The following is an 18,760-nucleotide window of genomic DNA, read 5'->3' on the forward strand; positions in this document are numbered from 1 at the left end:
TGGGAACTTTGGTAGGCTCCTGAAGACTTGGGAGATGGTTTCCTGGTCAGTATTGTCCCTTTGATACCCTATCCTCTGACCCACAGCATCCCTCCCACACACCATACCCCCACATGCCTGTGCTCCTGTCACAGTGTGCCCACTACCAGTGGTGGCAGGTCCATCATTGTCAGGGGTGGCAAGGTGAGACTCAGGTACCTGTGCTGTGGGGCACACAATGGATGAAACAGTCCATGGGACACAGGTTTAGGGGTGAATGGCTGCCTGTGACGTAGATGCTGCAGGACTGGGAGGAGTTGATGTGGGTAGGGTGAGGCTGACAGTTGTTGACTGACCAGGTGTCCCAGATGGGCCAGGTTCTTCATCAGTGTCCAGACTTCCAGGGGTGTTGTCCACACTGGGGCCTCCATTCAGAGAGGTAGTGACTGTCTCTAGTAGTCTCTCCATGGTGACAATGGCAAGGTTACCTGTGGAAGGAGTGAAACACAAAGTTCACGTTAAATTGGGGGTATTGTAGCAGTTGTGTGAGAAGCAGACAGTGCCTTAACATGATTGATCCCCAGCAAGTACATTGACAGCTGCTGCACAAAATAATTTAGTACAATATTCAGATCTGTGACTTGAATTCCATACTCCATGTATCGAGATGTTAAACTAGGTTAGTAGTGATTGTACTGCTGATAGCATCTGATATTGGCTGATTATTGACATGACTGTTCTCCTCTGTTCCTAGTGAACTGCCTGGCATTATAGATGGCACAAATAAGAGCTGTATAATGCACATTGATGTCTTTGTAGGATCTCATTATGTGAGTAAACAATGAATATTGACTTGAATCTGGATGTAGTGCATGTGCATCCACTCAGCCATCTACTTTCTAAACCAGGTGAGTATATTTCTAGCTTGGGAGCTTTAATCTGTGGCCATTATAAATGGGCACTTGGCTATATCTGTATTTTGCTTGGGATGATAGTGTGAGTGAGCCATTGCATGGCTGTCATTGACAATTACTGTTCCACATTAGAACAATCAAGATAGTATAGATAGAAAATTAGTTTAACATGCAGGACATGTAATATATGGTGCAGTGTCTTTGTAAATGTTGAGATATTGCATTCTGGGAATTGTAGTGCTATAATTAGCCAGTACTTTGCATATCATTTCCAAGGGCTGTTGGGCCAGATGAGTTTAGTGGGCATGTGGCATGCCAGAGAGGGGTATTAGGTGATTAGGACAGAGTTGTAGTGGGTAGTGTGTAAATTGGGGTGGGTATAGGTGGTGAGGGAGCATTCAGGACTATACAATTGGGTGACATAAATGTTGTGGATACTTACCAGACTCCACTCCCCCAGGTATTCCTGTCAGGCCCTCAGGATACAGGATGTTCATGACCTTCTCCTTCCAAGATGAGAAAGTAGGGGGAAGAGGTGGGAGACCACTGCCAGTCTTCCGTACTGTGAGCTGGTGCCTGGATGCCATGGAACGTACCTTCCCCCTGAGGTCATTCCACCTCTTCCTGATGTCCACCTTTGTGTGTGGATAACTGCCTACAGAATTGACCCTGTCGACATTCCTTTGCCACAACTCAATTTTCCTGGCAATAGATGTTTGTTGGACCTGTGCTCCGAACAGGTGTGACTCTACCCTTAAAATTTCATCCACCATGACCCTCAACTCCTCATCAGTAAAACGTGGGTGTTTTTGTGGGGACATGGTAGGGACTGTGAAGACGGTGTGGTTGTGTACAAAGTTAAAGGGTTCATAGTTAGGTAAATGGTGAGGTGTAGGTGCTGTTATGTGAGTGGGTGACAGGTGTTGTGGATTGTGTGTGGTACTGATATGTGTGTTTTGTATGTTGTGCAGGTGTGTGATGTGTGTGTAGTCACGTATAAATGGGTGCATATTCTTGCTAATTTAAACTCTCTGGGATGTTGGTTGTGGCATTTTGATTTCAAAGGATTGTGGGCTATGTAGGGATGTGTCATGTAGTGGAGTGAGTACATGTGTCAAGTGTGTGGATGTGTATCAGGTGTGGGGTATTCAGACTGTCCAATGTGGTGTGGTATTCTGACTGAAGTGAGTTGAGACTGCCACGGTTCCCACTGCCAATGGTTTTCCAGTATGGAAGAACCACTCTTTTGACTTGTGGATCATAGTTATGATGGGTGGATTTTTGTTGGGGTGTCGGTACTGGTGGTGGAACTGCCTCTTCTCCGTCCTCCAGTGTCCTAGCAGTTTCAGAAATGTGGCTGATTTTTTAGCAGATTACACAGTGTAACTGTTAATAGGTCGGTCGTATTACTGCCAACATGGTGGTCTTTTAGCATCCGCCACCGCGGTGGTCTTGCCAAAAGATAGCCAAACTCGTAATTAGGGCCTATATACGTTTTTAGTCTTATCTATCTTGTACATTTTTTCTTTCTCCCTTGTAACTGTGGTCCACCTATCATGAGGATCATGTTGGAGGCACCACTTTTCCACACTCATGTGATAGGGTTTTTTTTTTTTTATCCAGGGGTTGGGAGGAGAGGGGCATAAATGAATAGGGAGCAAATTAGGGGAACAGAAAAATCTGTCCTTAGTTTATTGGTAATTGTTACTGCAACGTTTAAGGTCTGGATAACTGCAGCTTGCTCTTTTATGATGATGACCTACTTTGAGGAAATTAGGTTTGCTACTATAGTAATGGATTGGAATGGCACTAGAAATGAGAGGTTGTCTTTATGTTTAGGAAGGCCTAGGCAGAGGTTATTCTCATTTAGAAGATACATTTTTCATATTACCAAAGAATGTTTTTTAGCCTTGTATGGATAGAGCAGTTAATTGCCTCCTTACAAGCCTCAGCATTCCAGTGGGTGGCTATAGTGGTTATGGAGGGTGGTGTGGGGGCAGAGGGATGATCTAATCTCTTAAGAAGGGCAATAGCCCAACTGGAAGATCTGTCCAGTGTAAAAACTATTGTAGCAAACTTTTAAAGGCTCCACAACTGAAATTCTTGATTTTTTATATAAGCTCCTCTCTGGTGGAAGTAGGGAGTCTAACTAATCCACTGAGCCTGAACAGTACACTATCAGAAAAAGATTGATCTGCAATGTTTGCTGTTAGAAATCCATATATTCTATCAGCAATGTGTTAAGTGCGAGATTTACTACAAATTCATGCATTGAAGCTCAGCAAGTCAGATCGCTGCACTGCGTTTTGTGAACAAGAGGGGGTAGGACTGCAGTGTATTTACAAAGATATGGCTCAGTTCTGCTGTCTCATTGCAATGGCACACTTTGGGCTGTCTATCACCAGTGAAAGCTGCTTGCTTTGTGGGTAGGATCATTTTTATACAAGAAGATATACATTCCTGCACAAAAACTATCTTTTGAAGGTATTTCCTCTTTGTAGCTGGTGTAACAAGATAGTTCTCCTTGTTACACCGACCGCAGGAAGGCAAACCATTCTGGTGCAAACTCATGTTTACAATCCTTTGAAAACATGTGTTTGTCTTAAAATCCCTAGATAAGTGCAGTGAAACACCCACGCCTCACGCATGAAATGCATCCCTGATGCAAAGAACCCCAAGACAGCGCACTGCACTGCAATGCATAACACAACCCAACCCAAAATCTTAGTAAATCTGGATCTAAATGATTGGGCTGCTAGAGCTCGAATATTCATGCCAAAAGATGTATTAATTTTAACCTGGTTTTACGTTTGTTCCTCATTGTATCATTGGTACTGATGTATTGATTTTTTGTTATTTACAAGGCAATTTACAAACAAGGGATGTAAGATATTGCTAGCCCCGAGGGTCATATTTGTTTCTTATTGATTTCTTTCAAGGCTTTTGTTTTGAGAAATATATCTGGTGTGAAGAAAATTAAGGGCAAAATCAGTGATTGAAAATTACTCAATAACCAAGTTACATTGGGGATTGCGTTACTCTTCTCCGACAATGAAGAGTCAGCTGAATCTAACAGTTTCAGATACAGTGTAGGTTAATTTTATGAGATTGGCCTCGTGGTTTGGATTGAGAAGCAGTACAATTCAGAAAATATCCATACAAAGGGTGATAGAGTTGACATCTCAGCTAGCAAGTAAACACCAGACATTAATTTCTGCAGGTGTATGGAAGGGCTATTAAATGAGGTTGAGGTTGTAAATAGCTATTCAGACAGGACTTGTGGGGGCTAACATTATTGCAATAATTCATATGTCAGTGTTACCTCCATGAATTCAGATTAACTAATCTCACTTACTGAATTGGCAGCTGAGATGTCACTAGTTTTAATGGAATCGTTCCTTGCCTCAAGCTAAATTCTCCAAACCTTGTAAAGAGGTGTGGTGTGTGAGAAAAAAAACACAAATATTTGTAAGCCTAATTTAAGAGAACTATGATTACTTATTTGTATGTAACTGCAAAGGACTACATTCAAGACAGGGCATTTAGGTAGCGAAGAGGGATGCACCCTTTATTAGGATCAATTTGAAAATTGGTTAGCCAAGTTACACTTCGTAAGAGAAAGGATGGTTTCTTATTCGCCTATAGCTCCATAGGAATGTAATGGCTGGTGGGTGGGACAATGGGCCCATGTTTTGGTGGAAGTGTTGCTTGGCTCAGGCTAAATCCTTATAATCCATATAGGGGGATGTGGTGTATTTGAAAAACAAAATACATATTTGTGAGTCAATGTGTTTTTCACATAAGAGAATTACAATTACTTATTTGGATGTAACTCTATAGGAATACATTGAGGTGAGGGCAACCATATAGGAGCCACCTGTTATGACAAAATTTGCTCAGCTCTGGCAATTTACATATAGGTACTGTAGAGGGGAGCTCCCTTTATTAGGACCAATATCAAAATTTGTGAGCCAAGTTGACCTTCATGGGAGAAAGGATGCTTTGCCATTCGCCCACAGCTCCTTAGGCATGCAAGGTTGATGGGTGGCACAGTGGGTCCATGTTTTGTTGGGAACATTACTTTGCTCAGGCTAAATCCTTATGGACTTTGTGTATTTGAAAAACAAAATACATATTTGCGAGCCAATGTATTTTTCACATAAGAGAACCACAAATACTTATTCGGATGTAACTTCATAGAAATGCATTGAAGCGAGGGTAACCAGTTTGGTGCCACCTGTTGTGACAAATTATGCTGGGCTAAGGCAATTTACGTATAGGCAATGCAGAGGTGTGCTCTCTTTGTTAGGATAAAGATGAGAATTGATGGGCCAAATTAATCTTCAATGGGGAAAATATGGTTACATATTCACCTATAACTCCACAGGAATACATTGGCTTGAAAGTGGCACAGGCGGAAACATTGCTTGGCTCAGGCTAAATCCTTATTGAGCATATAGGGAGATATGACATGTTTGAAAAACAATTTACATATTTGTGAGCCAACGTGTTTTTCTTAAAAGAGAACCACAATTACTTATTCAGATGTAAATCCATAGGAATGCACTGAGGTGAAGGCAATCAGCTTGGTGCTACTTGTGACAAATTCTAATCAGCTTACAAAATGTACATATAGGTAGTGCGGGGGGATGCTCCTTTTGTTAGGATCTAGATGAACATTGGTGAGCCAAGATGATCTTGATGGGAGAAAGGATGGTTACCTATTCGTCTGTCACTCCATAGGAATGAATTGGCTTGAAAGTGGCACATGTGGAAAAGTTGCTTGGCTGAACCTAAATCCTTATGGGCCTTGTAGGGGAATGTAGTGTGTTTGAAAAAAAAACTACGTTTTTGAGAGCCAATGTGTTTTTCCTATATGAGAACCACAATTACTTATTTGGACCTAACTCCATAGGATTGCATTGGGGCGAGGGCTACCAGTTTGGTGCTACCTGTTGTGACAGATTTTGCTTGGCTCAGGGAGTTTACATTTCAGTAATGCAGAGAGGTGCTTTCTTTGTTAGGATCAAGATGAAAATTGGTGAGCCAAGTTGATTTTGATGGGAGAAAGGATGGTTAGTTATATATTTGTGAACCAAACTATTTTTTCTATAAGAGAACCACAATTACTTATTCCAATGTAACTCTTGATGGGACAAAAGATAGTTACTTATTTGTCTATAAGTTCAAAGGAATGCATTGACCTGAAAGTTGCACAGTGGGCACAAGTGGAAACATTGCTTGGCTCAGGCTAAATCCTTATAGATCTTGTAGAGGGATGTGATGTGTTTGAAAAACAAAATACATATTTGTTAGCCCGTGTTCTACCGATAAGACAACCACAATTACATATTTGGATAAAACTCTTTGCAGTGCATTGAGGTGAGGGCAACCAGTTTGGTACCACTTTTTGTGAAAAATGTTGCTTGGCTCAGGTAATTTACATATAGGTAGTGTAGAGGCCTGCTCCCTTTGTTAGGATCAAGATGACAACTGGTGAGCCAAGTTGATCTTATTCTGAGAAAGGATTGTTGCTTTTTCGTTGATAACTCCTTAGGAATGCATTGGCCTGGGGATGGCAAATTATGCACATGTGGAAATTTTACTTGGCTCGGTATAAGTCCTTATGGAGTTTGTGGGGGATGTAGTAAGTTTAAAACATTTTTGAGTCAATGTAAATGTTTTATAGTTAATGTATGATTACTTATTCGGAGATAACTGCTTAGGGATGCTATGAGGTCAGGGCGACTCATATGGTGCCACAAATTACGAGCAGCTCCGAAAACTCACATACAGGTATTATCAATGGGTGCTATTCTAGTGGGTGCTGCATTTCTTAAGATTACTATGAATTTTGACAAAGTTGTCCATGTTTGGTGAAAAGGTTACTTATGTCAGATTAAATTCCAATAGAAGTAATAGTTGTGTATGTTGTGATTTATAAACAGTATGGCGATGCACAGTCCGATAATATGGAGTTAGCTGAAATACTTAAGGTTGTATCTTATATAAAATACTGGCTGCAAATAGAACGCTGGTTGAATAAAATGCTTGCCGAGTAAGATGCTAAGGACCACCAGCGAATAAGATGCTGGCTGAATAAGAAGCTAACTTCAGGCTCAGGAATTCTCCCTGGTCTCCCCAAAGCACATACAGCACCCCCCAAGAGAGCAGGGCTTCATGCCGCTGCCCACTTTGTTACTGTTCGCAAAAAAAATTATTGCATTTTTCCTATACCTCACACCCTACACTGGCTTCCTATTGAAGCCAGAGCCCAATGTAATACTTCCTGCACCACCCACGAAGGCAGCCCTACGCCACCTCTCCTGCTTGGTCTGAAAACTGAAAATCTCTACCACTCAACGAAGATCTCAAACTGCTGAAGCCCTCCTGCTGGAACCTCGGGCATCCAGTCAAGAGCGCTATATGAAACAGACATTCTCTGGCACCACAAGGATCTGGAACTCCCTCCCAGCAGCTCTTCGCACAACCTATAGTCTTGTCACGTTTATGAATGAACTCAACATCGTCAAATTTGAGAGACACTTTGAATAAAGCTAAGATCACTTCTCTGCATCCCCCGTTTCCAATTTACCCAGTCTACCCAGATCTGAATAGTTAAACCTTTCTCCCCGAAACAAATTGTTGCATCTTCCCATTTTCTTTATAGTTTCTCATTTCTTTTTATGATGTTTATTGCAGAGTGCTATAGTTTCTTCTTCCTCGCTTCTAAAGCGCTGCGATGTCCTTGGGCAAATTCGGCGCTACATTAAACCGCAAAAAATATTTTGTCTGTTATCACAGAAATACAAGCAGACGCAAGGTAGGCTACGTTTTCTTTTTTATGAGTTTTGAGGACATGTCAAAATCTAACCACGAGGTGGCAGTATAAGGCCACAGACCTTAACAGACGTTAAACACTGTCAACAGAATGATGCTGATTTGAGCTACACTATAATACAGCGACCTTTTGATCATGAACGTCAATTCACCAAAATCCCAGGGGTAGCGGACATGCCATCACACTCATTTCATCTTACTTTCACTCACATACACGTTTATACATGAGAGATTGTAGTTTATATAATCCTTATTAACATGAAATGTTTATGAACTAACGTGTGATAATGCCGCATGGAAACTATATTAATGTGTTTTGTTTAAACGTGCACTTGAAATGTGACCACGGAGAGTGGCCGTCAATGTATACGGGGACTAATGAAAATGACTAATGCTTATGAATTCATGTATTAAAGAATGGTTTTATACTAAATATTAATGATTATGTTAATAAAGTTATGCTAATTAAATCTTGTAGGCCTTAAGTTAGCATGAGCCGAAGCTAGGCTACCTGGCTCTCATATTAAATGTGTTTTCCTAAAACATGCCATTCTCATGAAATTCATATTGCTTGTAGAAATGTTTTAGACGAAATGCAACAGTGTAGATTAGTATACTGTATTGTACAAGGTCGTTCAAACCGGTACGAACAATGGAGCTACTGACCAAAGATGTGCAAAGAAATTACAGAAGGATGAAATCATACCGGACGTGCTACCTCTGAAGGCGTCCATCATGTGGATCAATAAAATGTCTGTGAACTAATATGGGTGAAAGATTAATGACAATCTTTTTTCTAATTGGGTAGAGATAGTGGGGTGCAACCCCTTAACCAATTGAATTTTAGGGGAATGTACAACGAAAAAGGGATAAAAACCCATGACACGGGGAGCCATAGAGGTGGGTTAGGGAGATGCTGCTGATTTTATCTAGAAACTTTGTCACTCTGTTTGGTGACTTATTGGTTTACTAAAACCATCCTTTTCCTTAGATTGCCCATTTTACACTTTGCCTCCTTATGAGGGAAGTGCCCCTTTTGCCAGAGATCTGAGTTTTGACTGATGGCGAATCAACTGATGTCCTGAAGACGAAGACTGAACCTGAGTGCTGACTTAAACCTTGGAGGGTAACTATGACAATGAAACTGTAATTTGTCTGTTTGCTTTTCCTTTCTAGGTACCAACTGCTTACTTTTGACAGAGACCATAGCTAGATGTTTTCCAAATTGGTGTTCTAAATTATTTTGCATGAAGCCCAACATGCCAATGCTAATCAGTGGTTAGGACAGGGGTTCACTAAAACTGACGCAAATAGACAAACGACTGAACCTATGTTTTGTTGAACTGACGCGTTAATGACACTCTGCTAAAGTTGATCTATGTTCACACCGTGTTATGTTCTGATGTTTGTGATTCTTGCCTTAATGAAATCTTATCAGAGTTGTCATATTGTGACCCTGCTATTGTGTTTCTTGGTTTTGAAATAAACACACTTGCTTTTAGAATTGTAACTAATAGGGAATAAAACTCATAAAATTCTACTAAACTGCTGTGGTTATTCATGACTGCAAGGTCATGGTGGTGTCTGGAGTGGATTAATGTCTTTGACTAAAGTGAAATGCATTGTTGTAATAAATATTGATGACATTATTGACGTATTGATTGACATATTGATTAGCTATCTCGTCCTAAGGTGTCGCTCAACTGGGTCAAAAGATTCATTGGCCTAAAACGAGTCCTGATGTGTAATAAATTTTCATAAAAGGACGCGTTAGCACACATATATACACACACACTCTTACATATTCACACTCTCACCGGCAAGCTCGTACACAACATACATTTAAGTGTTTTTTTACTTACTTCAGCTACCAAGGAGGTTCATATTCCAGCTACCTGTACTCCATTTCTTAGTACAATAAAAGTGAATAACATAATTCACTATTAGTGCAATAAAAAAACCTGCTAAAAAACAATGAAGTGGAGCCCCAACCGACGTACATAAGGACGAGCTGTCCCTGGCACTGATTTTTCCACCCCTGGTAACCCCTAAATGACGTCCGTGCATTTTGATATATGAGGTCAAACACTGATAAAGAAAAGTTCAGAACACAAATTACCACCACATGAGGAAAACAAATTAAAAAAGTGTACCCTCAGTTTTCCATGTAGACTAGTAAGGAAATAGAACTCTCAACTTCCTTTACTCACTGCCAGTTCTAGATGGGGACCAGATAGGACCTGTGCCCCAGCTCCTTTTGTCCTCACCCTCAATAGCCCCCGGTATTACAGCTGTTGAACGCACCCCATTCTGGGTGGCAACATATAATAAAAAAAAAAGATAGACACTGCAACTTGTCACGCACCTTAATTAATCAAGAACATTTCATGGCAAAGCAGCAATTGCTCGAGGCAACACCCACACACCTACATGTTCGCTTATCATATTTAAATATGACATTCTACATATGTATATGTACAAATGTGTTTAAACGTATATTACCTACTGATGGTCAGTCAGTAGGTAGTTATAGTTGACACCTAGTTTCCATAGGAAAAGTGTTTTTTGACTTGCCTATATCTTTAGCACCGTTTGATAAAGCTTCATTAAATTTTCCAAAAAAGAGCACCACTGATTCTAGTTCTGCATGGAAAGTTTCAGGACGATCCGTCAAGCGGGGGCTGAAAAAAATGGGGGGGTCACAAAAAAAGTGCGTCTCCCATGTTAATTCCCTTAGGGATTTTGAACACGAAAACAGCCCGAACCTCTGGAAATTTGGCAGAAAGGTAGCTCTTGGTTCATAAAGCATGCTTTTTGTTATTTGGTGTAAATCCGTTGAGTAGTTTGAAAATTTGAAGGAAATCCAAATTTGTATATCTAGCTGCACAAATGATTTGCAAATTCTCCTAATCTCATGTAGAGATCTGATTGGCTGGCAACAGAAGGTGTTGGCAGCCATTTTGGGACTCTGACTCAGTCGAGTCCCAAACAAAAAAATAAAAAATAAAGAAAAGGGGGAGGGTATAAATACTCTGACCTCTACCTAGCCTTGATGCTGGGGTCATTTTGGCAAAAAAGCATTTTTTTTTTCAATTTTTGCTGCAAAAATGTGGCGAAAAAAAATAAAAATGCAGGCTTGCACACTTGTATCTACAAAGCCCCGGGTGGGCCAGGTCCTGGAGGCAATCGCATATAAAAAATAAATATATATATATATATATATATATATATATATATATATATATATATATATATAGGAGGGAGGTGCACAGGGCTGCAGCCCCTCCCCCAGACGCTGTAATGAGCCACGGGGACCACTACCTCCCTGGGGCTTTACTGATATTAAGGAGGGGGGCCACTGTGACCCACATCCATTGGGCTCCAAGAGGCCCGGGGACCGCCAACTCCCTGGAGCTTTATTTAAAACAAAGGAGGGGGGCCGCACGGACCCACCCTCCTGGGTTTTACATGTAACCCAGGGACCACCACCGCCCCAGGGCTACCTAAAAATGATGTATGGGCCATGCGATCCCAGGGCCAAATAGATTTTTTTTTAAATGGAAGGGGGGTTGTGTGGCTGCCCTCCTGGGCCATATACTATCCCAACACCACCACCACTGCCCTGGTGCCATCCCGTGCCAGCCCCTCTCCTGGAGCCACTAATGGCCCTGAGTACCCCCATACCTCAGGGCCAGCTCCTGCTATTTCCTAAGGTGCCCACCCTCAGGAGACAGCCGTTTGTTTTCGCTTGGCGGTGCTGACTGCTCCTGCCAAGTGAGTGTAAACACTAACAATGCTTCTAGAAGGTGGGAGCTGTCAAACTGCTTCTGCTTGCCGGAAGCAGAGTTTTAATCTGTTTCCCTGCCGGCTGCAATGCAGGGAGGAAAACAAATTAAACGATTGTTCCTGCACACAGAGAGCTGCATTTCTAGAAGCTCCCTGTGTGCAGGAGCAATGCTGGCTCCCGCAGGAACCAGAGAGCTAGCTGGGACGAATGGGGCCTTGAGGATCCCACCACAGTCCCCAATGATGCACATTGGGGCCCTGTGTGGGACCAGGGCACTCAGGTACTAGTGGCCAGGCCCAGGGGATGGGGTCCTGACCATATGTGGCTAGGGAGGGCCCGCTCCCACTTTAAATAATGTATTTGTCCCAGGGGAGGTGGTGGTCCCTGGGGAATATGTAAGCCCCAGGAGAGGGAGCTCCACATGCCCCCCCCCCTCCTTTAGTATATTTAATGTCCCAGGGTGAAGTAGTCCATTGGAGGGGGTCCATGTGGCACCCCCTCCCTAATTTCAATAAAGCACCAGGGAGGTGGTGGTCCCCGGGCTTATAAGAGTCACAGGAGGGGGACCCAAGCACCCCTTCTTTATTATTTTTTTTATAGATTTGGCATGCTACCAGGTCTTGGCCCACCCACGGGCATTGTTAAAAACAAGCGTGCGAGCCTGCACTTGTTTTTTTTTTGTAATATTTGCTGCAGATTCGTGAATCTGCTGAGAATTTGCAGCACAAATAAAAAATGCTTTTTTGCCGTGGCGGGCTCCCAGGGGTATCCCAGCAGCAAGGCTAGGGGGTCAGGTTTTTCTACTCTCCTCCCTTCTGTTTGGTAAGGTCGTGTGTGGCACAGCTCTGACTGTTTAATGGGGTGTTGGGCACAGGGCCTGGCCTCAAGCTAGGCCCTACTGCCAACCCTGCCACACACAGTGAAGGCCATGCGTGGCACTCAGATAGGGTTTATATGGGGTTGGATGCAGGGCCTGGCCCCAGTCCAGGCCTTGTGCCCAACCCCGCCGCACTTTGCCAAAGGCCTTGTGTGGTGCAGGGTTCTATAGTTATAGGGGATAGGCTGCAGGCCAGGTGCTGCAGCCAACCCCTGCAGCACATGGCCAAATGCCATGCACGGCATGGGATTTAGTGCTTATAGAGGGTTGGCTGCATGCCTGGCCTCAGGCCGTATGCGGCAGTGGTTGGATTAACGTAAAGTAATTGAAATTACTCAATGTTAAAATAACCATAGAAATTCACTGAAAAAAGAAAGGTTACAGGGGCGTTTTAGTTAGGAAATATAATAAAAAATAAATAAAAAAATGTTACAGGGATGTTATAGTAGGTTCTGAATTTACATACCCAAAACCACAGAAATTCAGTATAGTTATCTGAAGTAATTATAACTTGTGCCCTAAGGTAACTATAACTCACGCCTTTGCTATGCACTAATTACCCCACATTTTACAACATTCATGACATCTTTTATAATATCATTGATAAAATCAATGTAATATTTGCAGTAAAATTAATGAGGAGAATACTGTGCATGGCGGGGGCTCGAGATGTAGTTACTCTAGGGCACGGGTTATAGTTACTTCAGATAACTGTAACTACAACTGCTGATATGTTTTGTGTGTGTAAATTCAGAACCTAACTATAAAATTCCTGTAAACTTTGGCTTTTTAAGTGATATATATATATATATATATATATATATATATACACACACACACACGCGCGCGCGTGTGTGTGTGTGTGTGTGTAAACTGGAAAAATCCAAGGTTATTGTGGAGTTATACATAAGTAGTAAGATTTGAAGTTAATGTTAAAAAAAAACCTTAGAAATTCACTGAAAAACACACTACTGTTTTAAAACCAAAAATCACTGAAATTCAGTAACATGCGTAACTGACATAAGTATAAGTTCTGTTGGAGGAGGGCTCGTCCTGGGCAGACGTCAACCACTTCAAGACTAAGATGAACCTCCTTTTGGGGTTCAATATCAACATGCCAAAGTCCCACCTGACTCTTTCTCAGATGCTTCCCTTCATCAAAGCCATTCTGGACACAGTTTGGTCTTGTGCCCTCCCCTGGGATAGTCTAGGACATTCAGGCTATGACCCTGATTTTTCAGCCTCAGCCCTGGACTTTAGTGAAATCAACTCTGAGGCTGCCAGGTCTGATGGCCTGCTGGTTGAGCACTCCAGATGACATGGTTAGTGGGCCCAACTTAATGGAGGCCTCTCCGACCACGTACAGATTTAGGCGGGCCCCGGAAAAGATCTACAATGGTGGTTACTGGACCTCAATTGGGTCAGCGGCAGACCCCACTCCCTTCTCAACCCGGAGCTGACAGTGATCACAGATGCGTTGCTTATCGGTTGGATGAACCCAGAGTTGGCAGTGGTCACCAGTGTGTCGCTTATGGGTTGGAATGGCCATTTGGGAGGGATGGCGATTCGAAGCCTCTAGTCTCCTGTGGAGTCCTGGCTCCATATCAACCTTCTGGATCTAAAGGCCATCCACTTGTTGAAAGCCTTCCTTCTGTCCTTCAGGGGGAGGCTGGTTCAGGTGTTCACGGACAACAGAACTGCAATGAGGTACCGCAACAAACCGTAGGGGGTGAGGTCACGGACCCTGTGCCAGGAGAAGTGCTTCTCTAAAAGTGCGTAGACTGCCAAGGAATTTTTCCTGATGGTAAACCTTCTGGCAGGATCTTCCAATGCCAGGTAGGGCAAGCTCAGGCTTCGGCACCTAGCGGTTCACATGTGGCAATTACACCCTGAGATAGCATCAGGTCTCTTCCACGAATGGGAAGAACCTTAATTAGATCTGTTTGCCACTGCAGAGAACGCATAATGTCAGCACTTCCACACCTTGAAGTTTTCAATGTGTCTCTCACTCTGAGATGAGTTCCAGATCAAATGGCACTCGGGACTCCTCTGTGCCTTTCTTTCGTTACCATTCCTGCCCAAGTTCTCAAGAAGATCAGGACTGGCCATCTTAAGTCATCCTAGTAGCTCTGCATTGGGCACAGAGAGTTTGGTATCCAAAGGTCCTAATCTTGAGCATCTGTCTTCCAATGAAGCTGCCTGCCCGGCGGGACCTGCTATTGCAATAGGGCAGGGTTCTTCACCCAAGCCTTCACAATCTCCACCTTCATTCTTGGAGATTGAGAGGAGACTGCTGAACACCTTCAACGTTCCTCCAGAGGTGGTTGATGTCATCTTTGCAACAAGGCGCCCTTCACCGAAAATTGTATACGTCTATCGTGGGGACAGATTTGTGGTTTGGTATGGCACATGTCAGATTGCACCTTTCCAGATCAAATTATCTGACGTGGTCTTTTGTGTTTTATCTCTTGCCCTGCAAGTTTTTGCTTTGTGCACAGTTAAAGGTTAACTTTTGGCTCTTTCGGTCTTCTTACGGTTGCCAGATCAGCCCCCTGATTAAAGTCACCAGTTGTGATGTGATTTTTGAAAGGGCTTCATCATATATTTCTCCTTTCTCAGTTTGTGATTCCGCAATGGGACTTTAATCTAGTGCTTACTTACTTGATGTCTACTATGTTTGAATCTCTTCACAGATTCCCCTTACTTATCATTACTATCAAGACTGTACCTTAACACCATCACCTCAAGCACTGCTGATGAGTGAGCTTCAGGCTCTGTATTAATCCACCATATACCACCTTCTTCCCAGACAAATTGCTTCTGCAAAGTCCACCATCTTTTCTGCTGCAAATTGTGGCTCCGTCCCACATCAGTCAAACTGTTACCCTGCTGGTATTCTATGCTCCATCTCGGCCCTCTAAGAATGAGGGGAGACTCCATCGTTTGGACCCCAAAAGAGCACTGAGCTTCTACATACATTGCATGTAGTGCTGAAGAAAACTCCACTCCAGATGGTAATTAAAGGATTTATTGGAAGTAGTAAAGAGAGCAGCTTCCAATGTACACAAGGGCCCAAGAGATCCCACAACTGACCTTACAATTGAATCTAAGCATCTTAACATTCTGACATGGAATAAGTGATTGACTAATGAGAACATCCGGACTCAAATACATTATTTAATCATAGACATAGAAGACAATGAATATAAATAAAGCTATAAATATAACCAGATACCAAATCATATCAAAGAACACCAGGTGGATGATCAGTTCTTTGTGGAGTTTGCTGGAGCAAGAAATGTCAAGGCTATGAAGAAGATAACTGTCTCTTGCTGGATCGTGCTCCTCATTATGATCTGCTATGCATTGGTTAAAAATCAAATTTGGAAGGAAAACATTCTCGTTCTACCAGGGTCAAAGCTGCTGCCACTGCCTGGGGGCCTAAACTGCTACCACTGCATTAACATGTGGAGTACCTTAACTAGACATGCTCCAGGCAGCTATGCAGAGTTCTTCTACACATTCACAAAGCACTATTGTCTGGTCGGCCAGGTTTGCCGAAAGGGGCACTTTGCCAGTTCGGTCCTGCAGGACTGTCTGGTTTGAGTCCATTCACAGACCTGCATCCAATATAGGTACTTCTTTGTTATCAATTCAAAGGGTAAGGAATCTGCAGCTAGTAGCCTCTATCAGAAGAACAAGTTATTTATCTTCAGTAATGCTCTTTCTGGTAGAGAATCTGTCTAGCCTCAGACCCCTCACCGACTCTCCCATTCCCCTCATTCTGTGATTGGACTCTTTCCATTTAAAAACTTCCAAGTCTGGGAATTTGCTGACTTCTTATGACCAATTCGCTCTTGGGGTTCCGTGTCTGGTGATAGAAGTAATATTTTACTACCATACATATTGCCAACCCCACATGGCCAGGCTCTGCGACCAACCGATGGGCAGCCAACCGCACACTGCGCACACCTGTATGCAAGCAGGTAGTTGGCTATGGGCCAAGTCCTGCTCCTAACCCCCACTGGTGTCCAAACCCACGCGCTGCACACAAGCCATTCCCTGCAGAAGATTTGGTACAGGGCTTGTAATCCAGACTCCCACCAGTGCACATGGCTGAATATAAGGGGTGTCCTTTTAAGTAATGCAGAGCTACTGACTTTGCCAAAGGGTCAGAACACTAAAATATAAATGGTTGGACTATTGGCTTTATGAACAGAATATTAACACAAACTCATCTCATAAAACAAGGGTTCCCCCTTAATTTTAAATTTTAAATTGAGGTCTGGGACCAGGGGTAAACAAAAATAGCTCTCTGTCTCTCAACTTTGCATGGCAATTAAGCGATTCAATACTTCAGGTCACAATTCCAAGATGGACTCTATTTATTTGTTAATTACAATGGCTAACCTTTAATTCCTTTTGTAAATATTCCACGATAATCCGGATGCTTTTGCGGGCGTCAAAGTGGAGCCACTACTCAGCAGAGACAGAGAGGAGACATCATGTGATATTTACTTTGAGGTAGCCCCTTTGGTGGAAGGAGCGCACAGATCCTCCATGTACACAGGGAACCTTTACCGAGCACCTACGTAAAGATAAAGCAGACCCTTTGGGAATTTCATAGCACCCATTGGTCCATCAGTGTTCGTAATCATGTTTCCCATTAAAGTCTGGTCCCGAAGAATGTGGATATAAAAGAATCTCTACCTATTAAAACGTGCATTGACTATTTTAATTTGTGAACCCAGCCTATGACACTACAAGGCTAAGAAAAAGAAGAGTTATTTCTGTTGTGTTTTTGTGTATGGGTGTTGTGGCTGAGGCGGCAAGGGCTGTGACAATATGAATGGATGAGGATGAGTGTTGGAGTGTGTGTATTAACACGTGGGGCGGATTATAGCACTTATAGTTTTGCTTCCATTGTTTTTATAAAACTTAACATGTTAAATGTATTGGTGGTTCAAAAAAAGATTTTTTTGAGAAATGTAAAATGGTTTGATATAAGATACAAAAAGAAATTAAATATAATAGAAAATTGTTTGTGAAATTGTCAGCAAATACAATTGATGTACAACATTGTTTTACATGTTAGACCTGTTATTGGTCAGACCATAGGGAATTAAGTTAATAATTAAATAATACATGTCAAGTGGGATGTTGTGCTATTTTTGATATCAACAGAAATCAAACACATTTATTGTCTTTGTCAGAAAATGACCAATGTATATTTCATCACTTCACACAGTTCAATGTCTAATAAAAGTGATTGTCATTAAAAAAAATGTAATAAAGCTTTATTTAAAAAAATCTAATCTTGAGTCCTTTATTTAACATTCTTTCAAGCTACAACTGACCACAAGGGGCTCCGCAACCCAGCCGAAGAGCATAGAGCTCCAGCTAGGAGAGTTTTAAAACTATGGTAAGCTCTCTAGGTATTACAGATTCAATGATCCATAAGACTTACTGTCTTTTTTTTTTTAATGTTGCTGTGCTGAGGGGCTGCTGCAGCCCTCCACCAGCATTAAAAAAATGTTTCATGGGGCCCCTGCTTCTTATAGGGGCATCACAAGCATGAAAATATATTATGTTGTTCAAAACGCCCCAGGGTATTATGAGGTGCTCCTTGCTAGGAGAAGGGATTTAAGAAATGAGTAGCTCCTGGCGCTCATTTATTATTTTGTTTTTTGTATTTTTTAGGGTGTCCATGTGCCCTTCGGGGAGCTCATTTTTTTGTTTCCATGGGGGGGTTGTGGGAGAGAGCCCCATGGCCCTGCCAGCTCCCCTGCCATCCTGGGTGCCAGAGGGAGCCAACAAATCTTTTTTGTGAGAAAAAAAAAAAAAAATATATATATATATATATATATATATATATATACACATATATATATATATATATATATATATATATATATATATATATATATATATTGTTTTAACATTTTAAGTGGTGGCATGTGGCCCCTTCTCAAAGCCTTTACAGGCCCTGGGGACCCCTTTCCCCTGTATTGTTTTTTAAGTGAATAGAGGCATGCAACCTTCTCCCCTGAACCTTTACAAGTCCAGGGACCCCACCCCCAGGGCTGTACCATTTTGTATGGGGATAGGGGCACTGTTGTTCCACTTGAGCCTTTATGGGTCCTGGGCACCTCATCCCTCAGAGCCATATTGTTCGACCAGACAGCCTTAGGGTGGTCACCCCTAACGTTTTGCCTGCCTCCCTCCACTTTTTGGACACTGTTTTTGCTGGTTTTAGGACTCTGCACACTTTACCAGTGCCAAAGTGCATATGCTCTCTCCCTTAAAACATGGTGACATTGGTTTATACCAAATTGGCTTATTTAATCTACTTGTAAGTCCCCA

The sequence above is a fragment of the Pleurodeles waltl genome, chromosome 5 (assembly GCF_031143425.1).
Source record: "Pleurodeles waltl isolate 20211129_DDA chromosome 5, aPleWal1.hap1.20221129, whole genome shotgun sequence".
Lineage (NCBI taxonomy): Eukaryota > Metazoa > Chordata > Amphibia > Caudata > Salamandridae > Pleurodeles > Pleurodeles waltl.